Raw genomic sequence first — 16,851 nt, 5'->3', positions numbered from 1 at the left:
GATATGGTTTTCTACAAAGTCGAGTTATGGAAATCAATTGAAGTTCTAGTGGGAGGACTTGATTCTCATGTTGGCCGGACTACATTAGAATAGATTACATCGGGTATAATCATAGAATCGTATGGTATGACATCTGTTCAACCTTGGTCATCTCATTGAGCCTAGTATATAATCCGTCGACCTCCGCCAATTAGGAACCATACACACACATACACACACACACACACACACATGGAAGCATGTAGAGTTTTAGACACAGGTTGACATGTTATACAGGTGGTGGAGTAGACAAGAATTGACCTAATAAGGAACATGCGAAGCGATGTAACGTCCCTCTGTCTCAAGCTCCTATTTCAACCTAAAACACAACAAAGGAACACAATCACTCACCGTAGAAAACACACACACACACACACACAATAAATAAATAAATAAATAAATAAATAAAACAGAAACAAAAAAAATAAAAAACAAAAAACAAAAACAATGCAAATCGCCCCAAGAATGCCTCAACTTCACTTCGAAAGAAAAAACAGATCAACACAGGGCAGCCGAATTTTGATCCAGCACAGGATCACCTCCAATGCTTGGAGTTCGAGCTTGGAGTCTGGCTCACCTCGCCTTACATCACAATTTCATCTTTGAGTGGACTAGGTAAATCCGGTTTAGGATTTTAGGGATTAGAGGTTTTGTAACACTCGCAAATTGTGAAGCTCAGTTCACAATTGCTTTCATGCCTCCACTCATTCTCAACGCCACAATTCAAGATTACTGGTTGCTGCATACCTCAGAATGCAATAGCTTTCATCATTTCATATGAGCCAAGGGAAGCAGCACCCCTTCACAAATAACCGACACATTCTATACAACACAAAACAAAAAGATACAAACAAAGCCAAATACACAAAATGGACCAACAGCCCGAACAAAGCAACAAAATATATAAAACAAATGTGTCATACAAAACTTGAAAACCTAGAAATGAACAAAAAGTCCACATTCTCCATCAACACAAAAATCCCAACAACAACAACAATAACAACGACACAAAAAAAAGAAAAAAAGAAAAAAAAAACCTGTACTACCTTCCAAGAGACTGCAGGCAAAATCTTGCACAAAATATATTTCTAAATAAACCCACATGCATTCGAGGATGGCGAATACATGCGACAGCTCATGAACTTGAGCAGTAAATCCTGTCCTTGTATCCATAACAAGAGCCCATAGATTTGTACAAGAAGCCACACTGCTTATATACAGACCGTCTTCATTACTCTTTTCCACATGCTCCGTAAGCCGGGAATCAGCTGCATCGTAGTGATACCTGCACGTCGAAACAAATGTAGGAATAAAAGTTCAATAAATGGGTTTGTCCGAATCCAGGCTGCTTGCTGAAAGTAAACGCATGTCGTACAAATCGGAATAGCTGATCGACATCCAGGAGGACAAAGTCAAAATCGACGATACACACATGACCGGGGTCATGCCTAACTGAGCAACATCACACCACATCAATGACGAAAGCTCGCACCGCCTTACCTCTGCTTCATTTGGCCACCGAGCGTTGTAAACGTTGTAATCCATTGAGTTGCGGGCATTCCTAACCGGATCTTTTTCTTAGGTTGGTCATCCTCATCTTCTTCAACATCTGATTCGCCCTCTCTTCTGACCAACCTGTATGGAACACTAGAAACAAAAGGCTTTATTAATATGATGATCAAATGAAGAGTAGGTTCAAAAAAAGAATCCTCAGTGTAGGGACAGGAAAAACGAAGCAAAAGAAGGTCATAGAATGCACCTTTTCAACACTGTCTGTGTTTATGGGTCTCACAGTAGGATTAGGACCCAAGATGGAATCGAAGAGTAGAACGAGCTTGCCGTGGTTTGGCTCTTCATCGAACTTCATATTTGCGACCATCTCCAAAACGTCTGTTTAAAAACGGAACCGGGCAGAAACAACACAGCATTTCGGGAGAAGTTGCCATTTTCTTCTTCCACACCAGAAAACCTTTGTTGTTGCCCTACAAAACCAAATATATAGAGCACGTCCAAATGAAAAATAGTGAGAAGGAAGGAAGGAAGGAAGGAAGGAAGGAAAAATAAATAAATAAATAAATAAATATATATATATATATATATATATATATATATATATATCGCATTGATCACTTCTTCATTAGCTACTAGCTACAAAGTTGATCTGTACCTGATAACCTTGCCAAGGAAGACTACCCCGCATAAGAAATACCAAAGTATAAGCCAGTGATTCCAAGTCGTCCTTCCTAATCCCAGTCCTTCCCATATGTGCATGCACACTCGCATAGCGAACAATTCCACTGGATGTACGAAAATTACACAGAATCAAAATATAGCTCAAAAGCAAAACAGTCGCTCCCAACCGCCAAAATAGGAATGGCAACTACAGATCATGACAAGGGGGGGAGGAGGAAGAGCCTCACCGGAACACATCAGGCCTTTGGTCATATTCTACATGCTGACCGGTTGTACCATCCCTCCATCGAATAGCTGCATATATGGGAGAAAGACGTTAATCTTGGTGTGAAATTGACTTGTGCATGGACGTAGCGGTAATAAACTCATCCAATTCTCAGTCCAGATGCTCTTCATGTAACAGTTAACAGATGTTAAATAAAAAAAAAAAAAAAAAAAAAAAAAAAACGAATGTAACGCCAAATTGGAGCAAAGGAGGTTTCTAATGTGTGAACAGAGAATGAATTGCAGCACAACGATACTGAAAACTCACCAAGCCCGAGATGTACATGAAAAAGCTTCTTCTCTTCAGGTGTATTGGGTTGTCCCAGGAGAAAGTTCTCGGGCTTCACGTCTCCATGTGCATACCTGCTCAATCAGAACGAGCTGCCCTAAATACTTGCGCTTGACCCCGAAGAGTTCTAGACATCCCGGAGACTTGGCCCGAGCATATCCATGACCTACAGTATGTGAACGAAGTTGAAATCGGATTAAAATAAATAATTAAATACATAAATAAATAAATAAATCTTGAAACAAGTTTGAAAAGAAGACGACTACATGAAAACTAAAGGTCTGCTTGGACTACAACAATTCAATAGGTGACTCACCATGACGTAGTAGTCGCCTTGTCGACCTTTGTAATATACATGACCAACACCATGGCTGCCACCAAGAGTGCTGGAGAAAGAACCCGCGCCAACCATGGAGGTTTAGGAGACAAGCCCTAATCACATTTGAATGATGAAAATAAGAAATGCAGAAAGGTAATTGCGACACTAGTAATCACATCCCAAGAGTGAAATCACAAAGGTACGAGCTCGAGATACACTTGTAAACCTGCCACTCGCAAGGAGGACCATGATTGCAGCCCTTACCACTCCGATGCTCGAACTTGCTCGAACTTCAACCCCGCAACCTGCACAAACGAGTTCAACGTGAGTACAAAAACTTATTACATTAATACCTACAAGACCTCGATGTAATGTGCAGAGCATCTCCCAAACATGTCGCTGCGACCAACGTTTAGAGCAAAACAAATTGTAAGAAATTGAATACCTCAACGGCCTGTGGACCAGCCCGCTCCGTCTCACCGATCCATCCCTGTCATTACGTTGGCCGATTCCTTTATGCAATGTACCAGGTTTAGGAACTGCAGTAGTGAATGAAAAACAAAAACCATGAAGAGGCTTTAAACAAACCCCATGTTCATTGAGCCAAAAAGTTGTCAAATCTTCTAATTCCATCCCAAAACAAATTCAATCCTAAACCAGGTTTCAACAATCCATGAAACAATTAAATTGGGAACCATGCACCACACAAACATGGAAGCATGTAGAGTTTTGGACAACGTTTTACATGTTATGCAGGTGGTGGAGTAGACAAGAGTTGACCTAATAAGGAACATGCGAAGCGATGTAACGTCCCTCTCCTTGAAGCTCCTACTTCAACCTCAAACACAACGAAGGAGCACAGTTACTCACTTTAGAAAACAAACAAAATAAACCAAAACAAACCAAAAAATAATAAAATAAAATAAAAAATCGATTCAAATCGCCCCAAGAATGCCTCAACTTCACTTCGAAAGAAAAACAGATCAACACAGAGCAGCCGAATTTTGATCCAGCACAGGTTCACCTCCAATGCGATTAGGTTTACGAGCTTGGAATCTGACTCTCCTCGCCTCGCCTCGCCTCGCCTCACATCACAACTTTGCCTTGCCCTCAATACGTTACTTGGTTACGGTTGTGAGTCTGAACACAATACTTTCACATTCGGGGATCTTCACTACACATACAACTAAGTACATTTCACTCCAATACTTTTTCACGTCAGTATTATAATTATTTAAAATAGAATTTGTCTAGCATCAAAAAACAAAAAAACCAAAGAGTAAATATAAATTTGGTCTATGGGGACAAAGAATTTAAGAAGTTCGAAGGAATTCAAGAAATTTCAATTCAGAATTTAGAAACTTGTGCCGAACTAGGACTCACGCCGGAACTGAGAGTCACGGGACTAGGGAGACTCGCGCCGGGATCGAGGCTCGCAGGACCGAAACTCGCACAGAGATTGGGACTCGCAGGACTGGGACTCTTACCGGGACTAGGACTTGCAGGACTGGGACTCTTACCGGGACTGGGACTCGTAGGACTGAGACTCGTAGGACTGAGACTCGTAGGACTGAGACTTGCGCTGGGAGTGGAATTCATGCCAAGCCTGGGACTCGTGGAACTTGGACTTGTGTCGAAACTGGGATCCACTCCGAGGTCCGCTAACTGGTGTCGCATCCAATCCACACTCCCATTGTGAGGGTGCGAGTCTCAGTTTCACTGCGAGTCATTGTCCCAGTTCCTTGCCCCGGTGTCTCACTCCCTCCCTCTCCCACCATGCATCATTCGAATTTTCTTCCCTTTCCTTCCGGTGTACAAGGTGAGATTGGGCACCGGGCACTGAATGTTTGTTGCTTGTTTGTCGTTGTGTGGAGGGGAGTGAGAGGGTCGGTCTGAGCACATGCACTGAGTGTTAGTTGCTTATTTGTCGTCGCTTGGACGTGGAGGAAGAAGGGGGGGGAGGAGGAGGGTTTAGGGTTTAGGGTGTAGGAAAGAATGAATCTGATGCTGTAAGGGCATTATTGCCACCATGGAACTCCTATGTGGCCTTTGTTTAATGCGTCCTCCATGGGAATAAAAACTGTCGATGAAGTTGTTGGTTGCAGTGCAAAGATGGAGTTTCTCTTCTGGCCACATTTGATAGTGGTAACTAAAGAGTAACCAGGTTTAGCCGCGGCTATGGTTCCATCAGTGCTTATCAAAGTGGGACAGGAAAATTTGTAAACTTGGTCGAACGAGTCTCAAGCTCCGTGAAAATGATGCTACTAAGCAGATTTCCACTAAACCTGGGACAACACAAAAAAGACAAGTCTTGAGCTCTGTGAAAATGATGCTAATAAGCAGATTCCCACTACACCTCGGACAATACAAAAAAGAAAATACTCAAACTGTACTGGAAAGCGAAAGGCAAGAACTGCTCCAAAATCGCAGGGCATGGCTTCTGGGACGGGAAGAGGCGAAGCGTCTGTTGGAAGTAGAACGAGAGAAGGCAGCCAAACTGGAACAGGAAAAAGGGGGGATATTGGTTGACTTGTATATTGGATTGAATCGAAAGAGTTACGGGCAAAAATATGAAGCTGAAAAGCTGTTGTAGTCACAAAATTGGAGAGTGACCCAGCAAGTATTGGTCGGTCACGGATGTCTGCCCCACCAGTTTCAACAATCGGTGAATTAGAGGTGAAGGTGAGGCAAGAGCAGCACCAATTGGGAGCAACCAGGTTGTCAGGATGTCCTGACATCCTGACAACCTGACAACCAGGGTTCAGGGGTTAGGGGTTAGGGTTTAGGGTTTAGGGTTTAGATTTAGGGTTTAGGGTTTAGGGTTACATGGATGTCCTAGAGGTTTTCCATCCTCAATATCTCTTAATATATCACAGCTTTTTCTGTTTTAAGATTTTGCCAAGGCTTAGAATCACCCAAAGACCTCTACAAACGTTTTTGTTTTTCAAAAAAATGTGTTTCGTTTTCTGTAATTTAGGGTTTGAAAACCCTAATTAGGGTCTCAACACCCTGATTACAGTTCTCACTTGCATATTTTTTCTTATCAAAGAACTGTGTATGAACTCTAAATGCGTACAGAACACTGCTTACTCAAAGCAATTCCCCATAGATAAATAGTTCACCTAGTCCAGGTCCAGAGAGTCCTTCGGGCTTCTCGCCCCTATGTCTTTGCCCGCTCTCCACCTGCTGCACCACCGGCTCTCCTTCCATCAGGATCATCGTTGACGGAGTCAATATCAGCTCCGTCTTCGACTTCTGCAAGACTCCCGCAGGCGACCAAGGTGCCTACCCCTGATGCATCCGTGAGTGCAGCCTTCGAGACTACGCCGCTTACTGCAGTGTCGCCTATACTCACATTACAGATTCTGTAAAATCAGACATCGACACGCTCGTTAATCACCCCACACTTATGCCCATTTCTCAACCAACCCCAACAACAGAGGGCTCAACGGCAGCGGGTACTGTGCAAGCCCCACCAACATCGACCTAGGCAATGAATTCTACAATACCGCACACCCTGCACTCCACTGGGCCGACCTAGAATGCTCCAACGATTGGCTCAGACCGTCACGTCCCCATGGTCCGTCGTAAGACAAGTCCTCGTACCTCGACGCTCGATCGTAGCTCCCCCGTGCACCGGCTCGCGGCAACCCTTTGTGATGCCTTGTGCTCCGATCTCTTGTCGTCGCTTCCTGTGCCTCCTTTGCCACCGCAGGCATCCACCGTAGCTGCTCCGACGTATGCACCAAAAACCACACTCGATGATGCTAATTCTGCCCATCCTTGCATGGCTGCGTCCAAGTACCGAGCCAAATGCAGCCAATACTCAAATACTTAAATGCACCCAAACTCGCACACATCGCCTCTCCGAGAGCTCCCTTTTTCGAAACTCCCTACACGCTGTCCCCGAGTCCTCGTACCGTCGCGGATTGCAACGCCTAGCTTTCTCGCCCGGGTGGGCAAATGGGCCTTCCGTCCAATCATGGCTCCTCCCTCTCATACATCGCCTCACCTAGAATTCCAACATCCGGAACTCATTGCACCCGTACATGTCTATCACTGCCCACGCCTCCTCGTCCTCGTTGTTCGATGACACAAAATTGTTGAACGACGCATCGGAAAATGTCTGTAATCCTAGCGACCAGGTCCCTCGGCCCCCAGCAGTGACGCCAATCCCAACTTCAACCCTCGCATGTCCATTCGACTTGCTCCCTTCCTGCCTCCTCATAAAAGCCCCCTTCACCGCTCCCCGCCTCGATCCGCGACTCCTCGTTTGCCATCGAAAACCCCGAAAACTCACCCTTGGACATCGACGACCTCGGCAGGCTCCAAAAGAAATTGTTGAGTGCGTGCAACTCTAAACCCTACCCCCAAAAGCTGTGGCTCCTCTGGTACACCCCACCCAACGCATCTTGAGGCGCTTGTGCATCGTGCATCGCCGCGGGTAAGAACGAGGTCCACCGCCGAGCAGCATGCTGCGCTTGCACATCCTGCGACATAGGCATGTAGTCACCCATCGATTCATACAACGATGGCGACCACCAACTCCCCCGTCCACCGATGCCAGTCTCCCCGCTCCGCCGCTCATAAACGGTGACTTTTTTCCTCCCCCCACGAAACCCTAAACCTGCTGACTCTCCAAAACTGCCATTGTCTCCCTCGCAAGCCCCTGCTCCTCTTCACTCCACGTCTTTCTCCACCCCCTTCCCTCGGTTCCATCTCATTGGCCACACTTCCGTCTCTCCCAACCTTGAACTACCCTCCGACCGCTCATTCTCCCCGTGCTTTGCAAGCAAACCTGAACGATGTGTTTGTGGAGACATGCGCCGCACTATCTTGCTCTTCTGTGAAGCCTAAGGCAGCCTTCGATCGGAAGACTAGGCGACCAGGTTTTGGACCAGCCCGTACAAGGGGAAAGAGTAATGAGAGTGGCATCCAAGGAACGGTGGCAGTATGGGATGGACGGCGCCCTTCATGTGCCTTTCTCCTGTGCGGGCGCATGTGCCCGGTTTAGGGTTTAGGGTTTAGGGTTTAGGGGTTCGGGTTAAGGGTTTAGGGGTTAGGGTTTAGGGTTTAGGGTTTAGGGGTTAGGGTTTAGGGTTTAGGGTTTAGGGTTACAAGGGTGTCCCCGGTTTTTGGGCATCATTATTTTTGGATTTTGACTTGACCTACGCCCCCATTTATTGTGTCTAGGATGTCAATGGTATAATTCTTTTCCTATACAAGTTTATAGTTTGGAAGATTTAGCTACTTTGACTTGGAGTTTAGGGTTTTGACTTTTGTCATACAAGGCTTTTTGAAATTTTTGAAAAGTCCATTGGATTTGTTTGAGGGTTGCCAATTATAAATATGTGCTTGAAGTTTTGAAAAGGCGCATATGTTTGTAGTTATTAAATGTTTGACTATTTTGACTTTTGAGTTGACTTTGCATATGAATAGGAATTTTGAAGTTTTGATTTGAGCTACCCCCCTATTTTAAGGGTCTAGGAATCTAGTGATGGTCTTAAAATCCTATACATGTTTTTCAATTTTGAGATATAAGGCGTTTGACTTGATACAATTTTCTGTTGACTTTTTGTGTACTTTGTTGTCTTGAATTTTTGATTTGACCTACCCCCCTATTTGTCATGCTTCTGATTCCAATGGTATGTTTAAAATTTTCAGCAAATTAATAGTTTAGGAGATATGAGATTTTCAAAATAGCAAAATTTACCTTTCATTAATATATGAAAAAAATATTATAAAAATATGAAATAAATACATAGAGACTTTTGGACATTATAATAATATATTGAATAATTTATATAAGTAAATGTTTTTTTTTTTTGGAAAATATCATATTTATATTATATGTATATATGATTTAACTTTATATTATATGTGTTCTAAGCCTATGCAATGGATTGAACATGATTCCGCCAATTTGCACCATATTCTTGAATGAAGTGGCGAGCTCTTCCAACACGATCTTCATACACTCCATCCTTTTTCCAATATGCACCACTATTGGTCTTCTTTAACATCAAGCCATCTACACGTCTATCTACGACCCTACTATGAACAAACCAATGTGTATTGTGAAGAAATTCAAAGATGAGAGGACGAATACTTGGATCATCTTGCTCCCAACCATCGTAGAGGAATGGCCCCACTTGTATCAATGCTTGTTGACTTGCTTGGGCACTTCTCCACTCTCTTGCTTGTTGAAGTTGTTGCTCCATATGCTTGCCACTCCATCCTATTGCTTGTCTAGCAAATGTTAAGGCACTCTTGACTCGAATAGAAGGTGCATATGAATTTCTTCCATGAATCTCTTTGGCCAACGTTGCTAAATGACTATGGCATATTTGAAAGAATCTTTGTAAAGATCCTTCTCGTATATCAAAATGACCTCCTATAGCTCTTTCTATGCCAGAATATTCAAAAAGGTCAAGATTACTACAAAGTTTACGTCCATCTATTATTTTCTCTGTACGAACACTAAGCCAGGTTTTAGGGTTTAGGGTTTAGGGTTTAGGGTTACAAGGGTGTCCCCGATTTTTGGGCATCATTATTTTTGGATTTTGACTTGACCTACCCCCCCCATTTATGGTGTCTAGGATGTCAATGGTATAATTCTTTTCCTATACAAGTTTATAGTTTGGAAGATTTAGCTACTTTGACTTGGAGTTTAGGGTTTTGACTTTTGTCATACAAGGTTTTTTGAAATTTTTGAAAAGTCCATTGGATTTGTTTGAGGGTTGCCAATTCTAAATATGGGCTTGAAGTTTTGAAAAGGTCCATATATTTGTAGGTATTAAGTGTTTGACTATTTTGACTTTTGAGTTGACTTTGCATATGAATAGGAATTTTGAAGTTTTGATTTGAGCTACCCCCCTATTTTAAGGGTCTAGGAATCTAGTGATGGTCTTGAAATCCTATACATGTTTTTCAATTTTGAGATATAAGGCGTTTGACTTGATACAATTTTCTGTTGACTTTTTGTATACTTTATTGTTTTGAATTTTTGATTTGACCTACCCCCCTATTTGTCATGCTTCTGATTCCAATGGTATGTTTAAAATTTTCAGCAAGTTTATAGTTTAGGAGATATGAGATTTTCAAAATAGCAAAATTTGCCTTTTATTAATATATGAAAAAAATATTATAAAAATATGAAATAAATACATAGAGACTTTTGGACATTATAATAATATATTGGATAATTTATATAGGTAAATGTCTTTTTTTTTTTGGAAAATATCATATTTATACTATATGTACATATGATTTAACTTTATATTATATGTGTTCTAAGCCTATGCAATGGATTGAACATGATTCCGCCAATTTGCACCATATTCTTGAATGAAGTGGCGAGCTCTTCCAACACGATCTTCATACACTCCATCCTTTTTCCAATATGCACCACTATTGGTCTTCTTTAACATCAAGCCATCTACACGTCTATCTATGACCCTACTATGAACAAACCAATGTGCATTGTGAAGAAATTCAAAGATGAGAGGACGAATATTTGGATCATCTTGCTCCCAACCATCGTAGAGGAATTGCCCCACTTGTATCAATGCTTGTTGACTTGCTTGGGCACTTCTCCACTCTCTTGCTTGTTGAAGTTGTCGCTCCATATGCTTGCCACTCCATCCTATTGCTTGTCTAGCAAATGTTAAGGCACTCTTGACTCGAATAGAAGGTGCATATGAATTTCTTCCATGAATCTCTTTGGCCAACGTTGCTAAATGACTATGGCATATTTGAAAGAATCTTTGTAAAGATCCTTCTCGTATATCAAAATGACCTCCTATAGCTCTTTCTATGCCAGAATATTCAAAAAGGTCAAGATTACTACAAAGTTTACGTCCATCTATTATTTTCTCTGTACGAACACTAAGCCAGGTTTTAGGGTTTAGGGTTTAGGGTTACAAGGGTGTCCCCGATTTTTGGGCATCATTATTTTTGGATTTTGACTTGACCTACCCCCCCATTTATGGTGTCTAGGATGTCAATGGTATAATTCTTTTCCTATACAAGTTTATAGTTTGGAAGATTTAGCTACTTTGACTTGGAGTTTAGGGTTTTGACTTTTGTCATACAAGGTTTTTTGAAATTTTTGAAAAGTCCATTGGATTTGTTTGAGGGTTGCCAATTCTAAATATGGGCTTGAAGTTTTGAAAAGGTCCATATATTTGTAGGTATTAAGTGTTTGACTATTTTGACTTTTGAGTTGACTTTGCATATGAATAGGAATTTTGAAGTTTTGATTTGAGCTACCCCCCTATTTTAAGGGTCTAGGAATCTAGTGATGGTCTTGAAATCCTATACATGTTTTTCAATTTTGAGATATAAGGCGTTTGACTTGATACAATTTTCTGTTGACTTTTTGTATACTTTATTGTTTTGAATTTTTGATTTGACCTACCCCCCTATTTGTCATGCTTCTGATTCCAATGGTATGTTTAAAATTTTCAGCAAGTTTATAGTTTAGGAGATATGAGATTTTCAAAATAGCAAAATTTGCCTTTTATTAATATATGAAAAAAATATTATAAAAATATGAAATAAATACATAGAGACTTTTGGACATTATAATAATATATTGGATAATTTATATAGGTAAATGTCTTTTTTTTTTTGGAAAATATCATATTTATACTATATGTACATATGATTTAACTTTATATTATATGTGTTCTAAGCCTATGCAATGGATTGAACATGATTCCGCCAATTTGCACCATATTCTTGAATGAAGTGGCGAGCTCCTCCAACACGATCTTCATACACTCCATCCTTTTTCCAATATGCACCACTATTGGTCTTCTTTAACATCAAGCCATCTACACGTCTATCTATGACCCTACTATGAACAAACCAATGTGCATTGTGAAGAAATTCAAAGATGAGAGGACGAATATTTGGATCATCTTGCTCCCAACCATCGTAGAGGAATTGCCCCACTTGTATCAATGCTTGTTGACTTGCTTGGGCACTTCTCCACTCTCTTGCTTGTTGAAGTTGTCGCTCCATATGCTTGCCACTCCATCCTATTGCTTGTCTAGCAAATGTTAAGGCACTCTTGACTCGAATAGAAGGTGCATATGAATTTCTTCCATGAATCTCTTTGGCCAACGTTGCTAAATGACTATGGCATATTTGAAAGAATCTTTGTAAAGATCCTTCTCGTATATCAAAATGACCTCCTATAGCTCTTTCTATGCCAGAATATTCAAAAAGGTCAAGATTACTACAAAGTTTACGTCCATCTATTATTTTCTCTGTACGAACACTAAGCCAGGTTTTAGGGTTTAGGGTTTAGGGTTACAAGGGTGTCCCCGATTTTTGGGCATCATTATTTTTGGATTTTGACTTGACCTACCCCCCCATTTATGGTGTCTAGGATGTCAATGGTATAATTCTTTTCCTATACAAGTTTATAGTTTGGAAGATTTAGCTACTTTGACTTGGAGTTTAGGGTTTTGACTTTTGTCATACAAGGTTTTTTGAAATTTTTGAAAAGTCCATTGGATTTGTTTGAGGATTGCCAATTCTAAATATGGGCTTGAAGTTTTGAAAAGGTCCATATATTTGTAGGTATTAAGTGTTTGACTATTTTGACTTTTGAGTTGACTTTGCATATGAATAGGAATTTTGAAGTTTTGATTTGAGCTACCCCCCTATTTTAAGGGTCTAGGAATCTAGTGATGGTCTTGAAATCCTATACATGTTTTTCAATTTTGAGATATAAGGCGTTTGACTTGATACAATTTTCTGTTGACTTTTTGTATACTTTATTGTTTTGAATTTTTGATTTGACCTACCCCCCTATTTGTCATGCTTCTGATTCCAATGGTATGTTTAAAATTTTCAGCAAGTTTATAGTTTAGGAGATATGAGATTTTCAAAATAGCAAAATTTGCCTTTTATTAATATATGAAAAAAATATTATAAAAATATGAAATAAATACATAGAGACTTTTGGACATTATAATAATATATTGGATAATTTATATAGGTAAATGTCTTTTTTTTTTTGGAAAATATCATATTTATACTATATGTACATATGATTTAACTTTATATTATATGTGTTCTAAGCCTATGCAATGGATTGAACATGATTCCGCCAATTTGCACCATATTCTTGAATGAAGTGGCGAGCTCCTCCAACACGATCTTCATACACTCCATCCTTTTTCCAATATGCACCACTATTGGTCTTCTTTAACATCAAGCCATCTACACGTCTATCTATGACCCTACTATGAACAAACCAATGTGCATTGTGAAGAAATTCAAAGATGAGAGGACGAATATTTGGATCATCTTGCTCCCAACCATCGTAGAGGAATTGCCCCACTTGTATCAATGCTTGTTGACTTGCTTGGGCACTTCTCCACTCTCTTGCTTGTTGAAGTTGTCGCTCCATATGCTTGCCACTCCATCCTATTGCTTGTCTAGCAAATGTTAAGGCACTCTTGACTCGAATAGAAGGTGCATATGAATTTCTTCCATGAATCTCTTTGGCCAACGTTGCTAAATGACTATGGCATATTTGAAAGAATCTTTGTAAAGATCCTTCTCGTATATCAAAATGACCTCCTATAGCTCTTTCTATGCCAGAATATTCAAAAAGGTCAAGATTACTACAAAGTTTACGTCCATCTATTATTTTCTCTGTACGAACACTAAGCCAGGTTTTAGGGTTTAGGGTTTAGGGTTACAAGGGTGTCCCCGATTTTTGGGCATCATTATTTTTGGATTTTGACTTGACCTACCCCCCCATTTATGGTGTCTAGGATGTCAATGGTATAATTCTTTTCCTATACAAGTTTATAGTTTGGAAGATTTAGCTACTTTGACTTGGAGTTTAGGGTTTTGACTTTTGTCATACAAGGTTTTTTGAAATTTTTGAAAAGTCCATTGGATTTGTTTGAGGGTTGCCAATTCTAAATATGGGCTTGAAGTTTTGAAAAGGTCCATATATTTGTAGGTATTAAGTGTTTGACTATTTTGACTTTTGAGTTGACTTTGCATATGAATAGGAATTTTGAAGTTTTGATTTGAGCTACCCCCCTATTTTAAGGGTCTAGGAATCTAGTGATGGTCTTGAAATCCTATACATGTTTTTCAATTTTGAGATATAAGGCGTTTGACTTGATACAATTTTCTGTTGACTTTTTGTATACTTTATTGTTTTGAATTTTTGATTTGACCTACCCCCCTATTTGTCATGCTTCTGATTCCAATGGTATGTTTAAAATTTTCAGCAAGTTTATAGTTTAGGAGATATGAGATTTTCAAAATAGCAAAATTTGCCTTTTATTAATATATGAAAAAAATATTATAAAAATATGAAATAAATACATAGAGACTTTTGGACATTATAATAATATATTGGATAATTTATATAGGTAAATGTCTTTTTTTTTTTGGAAAATATCATATTTATACTATATGTACATATGATTTAACTTTATATTATATGTGTTCTAAGCCTATGCAATGGATTGAACATGATTCCGCCAATTTGCACCATATTCTTGAATGAAGTGGCGAGCTCCTCCAACACGATCTTCATACACTCCATCCTTTTTCCAATATGCACCACTATTGGTCTTCTTTAACATCAAGCCATCTACACGTCTATCTATGACCCTACTATGAACAAACCAATGTGCATTGTGAAGAAATTCAAAGATGAGAGGACGAATATTTGGATCATCTTGCTCCCAACCATCGTAGAGGAATTGCCCCACTTGTATCAATGCTTGTTGACTTGCTTGGGCACTTCTCCACTCTCTTGCTTGTTGAAGTTGTCGCTCCATATGCTTGCCACTCCATCCTATTGCTTGTCTAGCAAATGTTAAGGCACTCTTGACTCGAATAGAAGGTGCATATGAATTTCTTCCATGAATCTCTTTGGCCAACGTTGCTAAATGACTATGGCATATTTGAAAGAATCTTTGTAAAGATCCTTCTCGTATATCAAAATGACCTCCTATAGCTCTTTCTATGCCAGAATATTCAAAAAGGTCAAGATTACTACAAAGTTTACGTCCATCTATTATTTTCTCTGTACGAACACTAAGCCAGGTTTTAGGGTTTAGGGTTTAGGGTTACAAGGGTGTCCCCGATTTTTGGGCATCATTATTTTTGGATTTTGACTTGACCTACCCCCCCATTTATGGTGTCTAGGATGTCAATGGTATAATTCTTTTCCTATACAAGTTTATAGTTTGGAAGATTTAGCTACTTTGACTTGGAGTTTAGGGTTTTGACTTTTGTCATACAAGGTTTTTTGAAATTTTTGAAAAGTCCATTGGATTTGTTTGAGGGTTGCCAATTCTAAATATGGGCTTGAAGTTTTGAAAAGGTCCATATATTTGTAGGTATTAAGTGTTTGACTATTTTGACTTTTGAGTTGACTTTGCATATGAATAGGAATTTTGAAGTTTTGATTTGAGCTACCCCCCTATTTTAAGGGTCTAGGAATCTAGTGATGGTCTTGAAATCCTATACATGTTTTTCAATTTTGAGATATAAGGCGTTTGACTTGATACAATTTTCTGTTGACTTTTTGTATACTTTATTGTTTTGAATTTTTGATTTGACCTACCCCCCTATTTGTCATGCTTCTGATTCCAATGGTATGTTTAAAATTTTCAGCAAGTTTATAGTTTAGGAGATATGAGATTTTCAAAATAGCAAAATTTGCCTTTTATTAATATATGAAAAAAATATTATAAAAATATGAAATAAATACATAGAGACTTTTGGACATTATAATAATATATTGGATAATTTATATAGGTAAATGTCTTTTTTTTTTTGGAAAATATCATATTTATACTATATGTACATATGATTTAACTTTATATTATATGTGTTCTAAGCCTATGCAATGGATTGAACATGATTCCGCCAATTTGCACCATATTCTTGAATGAAGTGGCGAGCTCCTCCAACACGATCTTCATACACTCCATCCTTTTTCCAATATGCACCACTATTGGTCTTCTTTAACATCAAGCCATCTACACGTCTATCTATGACCCTACTATGAACAAACCAATGTGCATTGTGAAGAAATTCAAAGATGAGAGGACGAATATTTGGATCATCTTGCTCCCAACCATCGTAGAGGAATTGCCCCACTTGTATCAATGCTTGTTGACTTGCTTGGGCACTTCTCCACTCTCTTGCTTGTTGAAGTTGTCGCTCCATATGCTTGCCACTCCATCCTATTGCTTGTCTAGCAAATGTTAAGGCACTCTTGACTCGAATAGAAGGTGCATATGAATTTCTTCCATGAATCTCTTTGGCCAACGTTGCTAAATGACTATGGCATATTTGAAAGAATCTTTGTAAAGATCCTTCTCGTATATCAAAATGACCTCCTATAGCTCTTTCTATGCCAGAATATTCAAAAAGGTCAAGATTACTACAAAGTTTACGTCCATCTATTATTTTCTTTGTACGAACACTAAGCCAGGTTTTAGGGTTTAGGGTTTAGGGTTACAAGGGTGTCCCCGATTTTTGGGCATCATTATTTTTGGATTTTGACTTGACCTACCCCCCCATTTATGGTGTCTAGGATGTCAATGGTATAATTCTTTTCCTATACAAGTTTATAGTTTGGAAGATTTAGCTACTTTGACTTGGAGTTTAGGGTTTTGACTTTTGTCATACAAGGTTTTTTGAAATTTTTGAAAAGTCCATTGGATTTGTTTGAGGGTTGCCAATTCTA

General features: G+C 39.5%; 1 pseudogene; it reads right to left on the bottom strand.

Annotated features, from left to right (window-relative positions):
• Positions 1-535: 535 nt before the first annotated feature.
• LOC112281240 (uncharacterized) lies at positions 536-5,842 on the bottom strand (annotated as a pseudogene).
• Positions 5,843-16,851: the final 11,009 nt, after the last annotated feature.

This window comes from Physcomitrium patens, chromosome 4, assembly GCF_059467195.1.
Source record: "Physcomitrium patens ecotype Gransden chromosome 4, ASM5946719v1, whole genome shotgun sequence".
In the NCBI taxonomy this organism is placed as follows: Eukaryota; Viridiplantae; Streptophyta; class Bryopsida; order Funariales; family Funariaceae; genus Physcomitrium; species Physcomitrium patens.
This window is presented reverse-complemented; position numbering and strand designations above follow the sequence as displayed.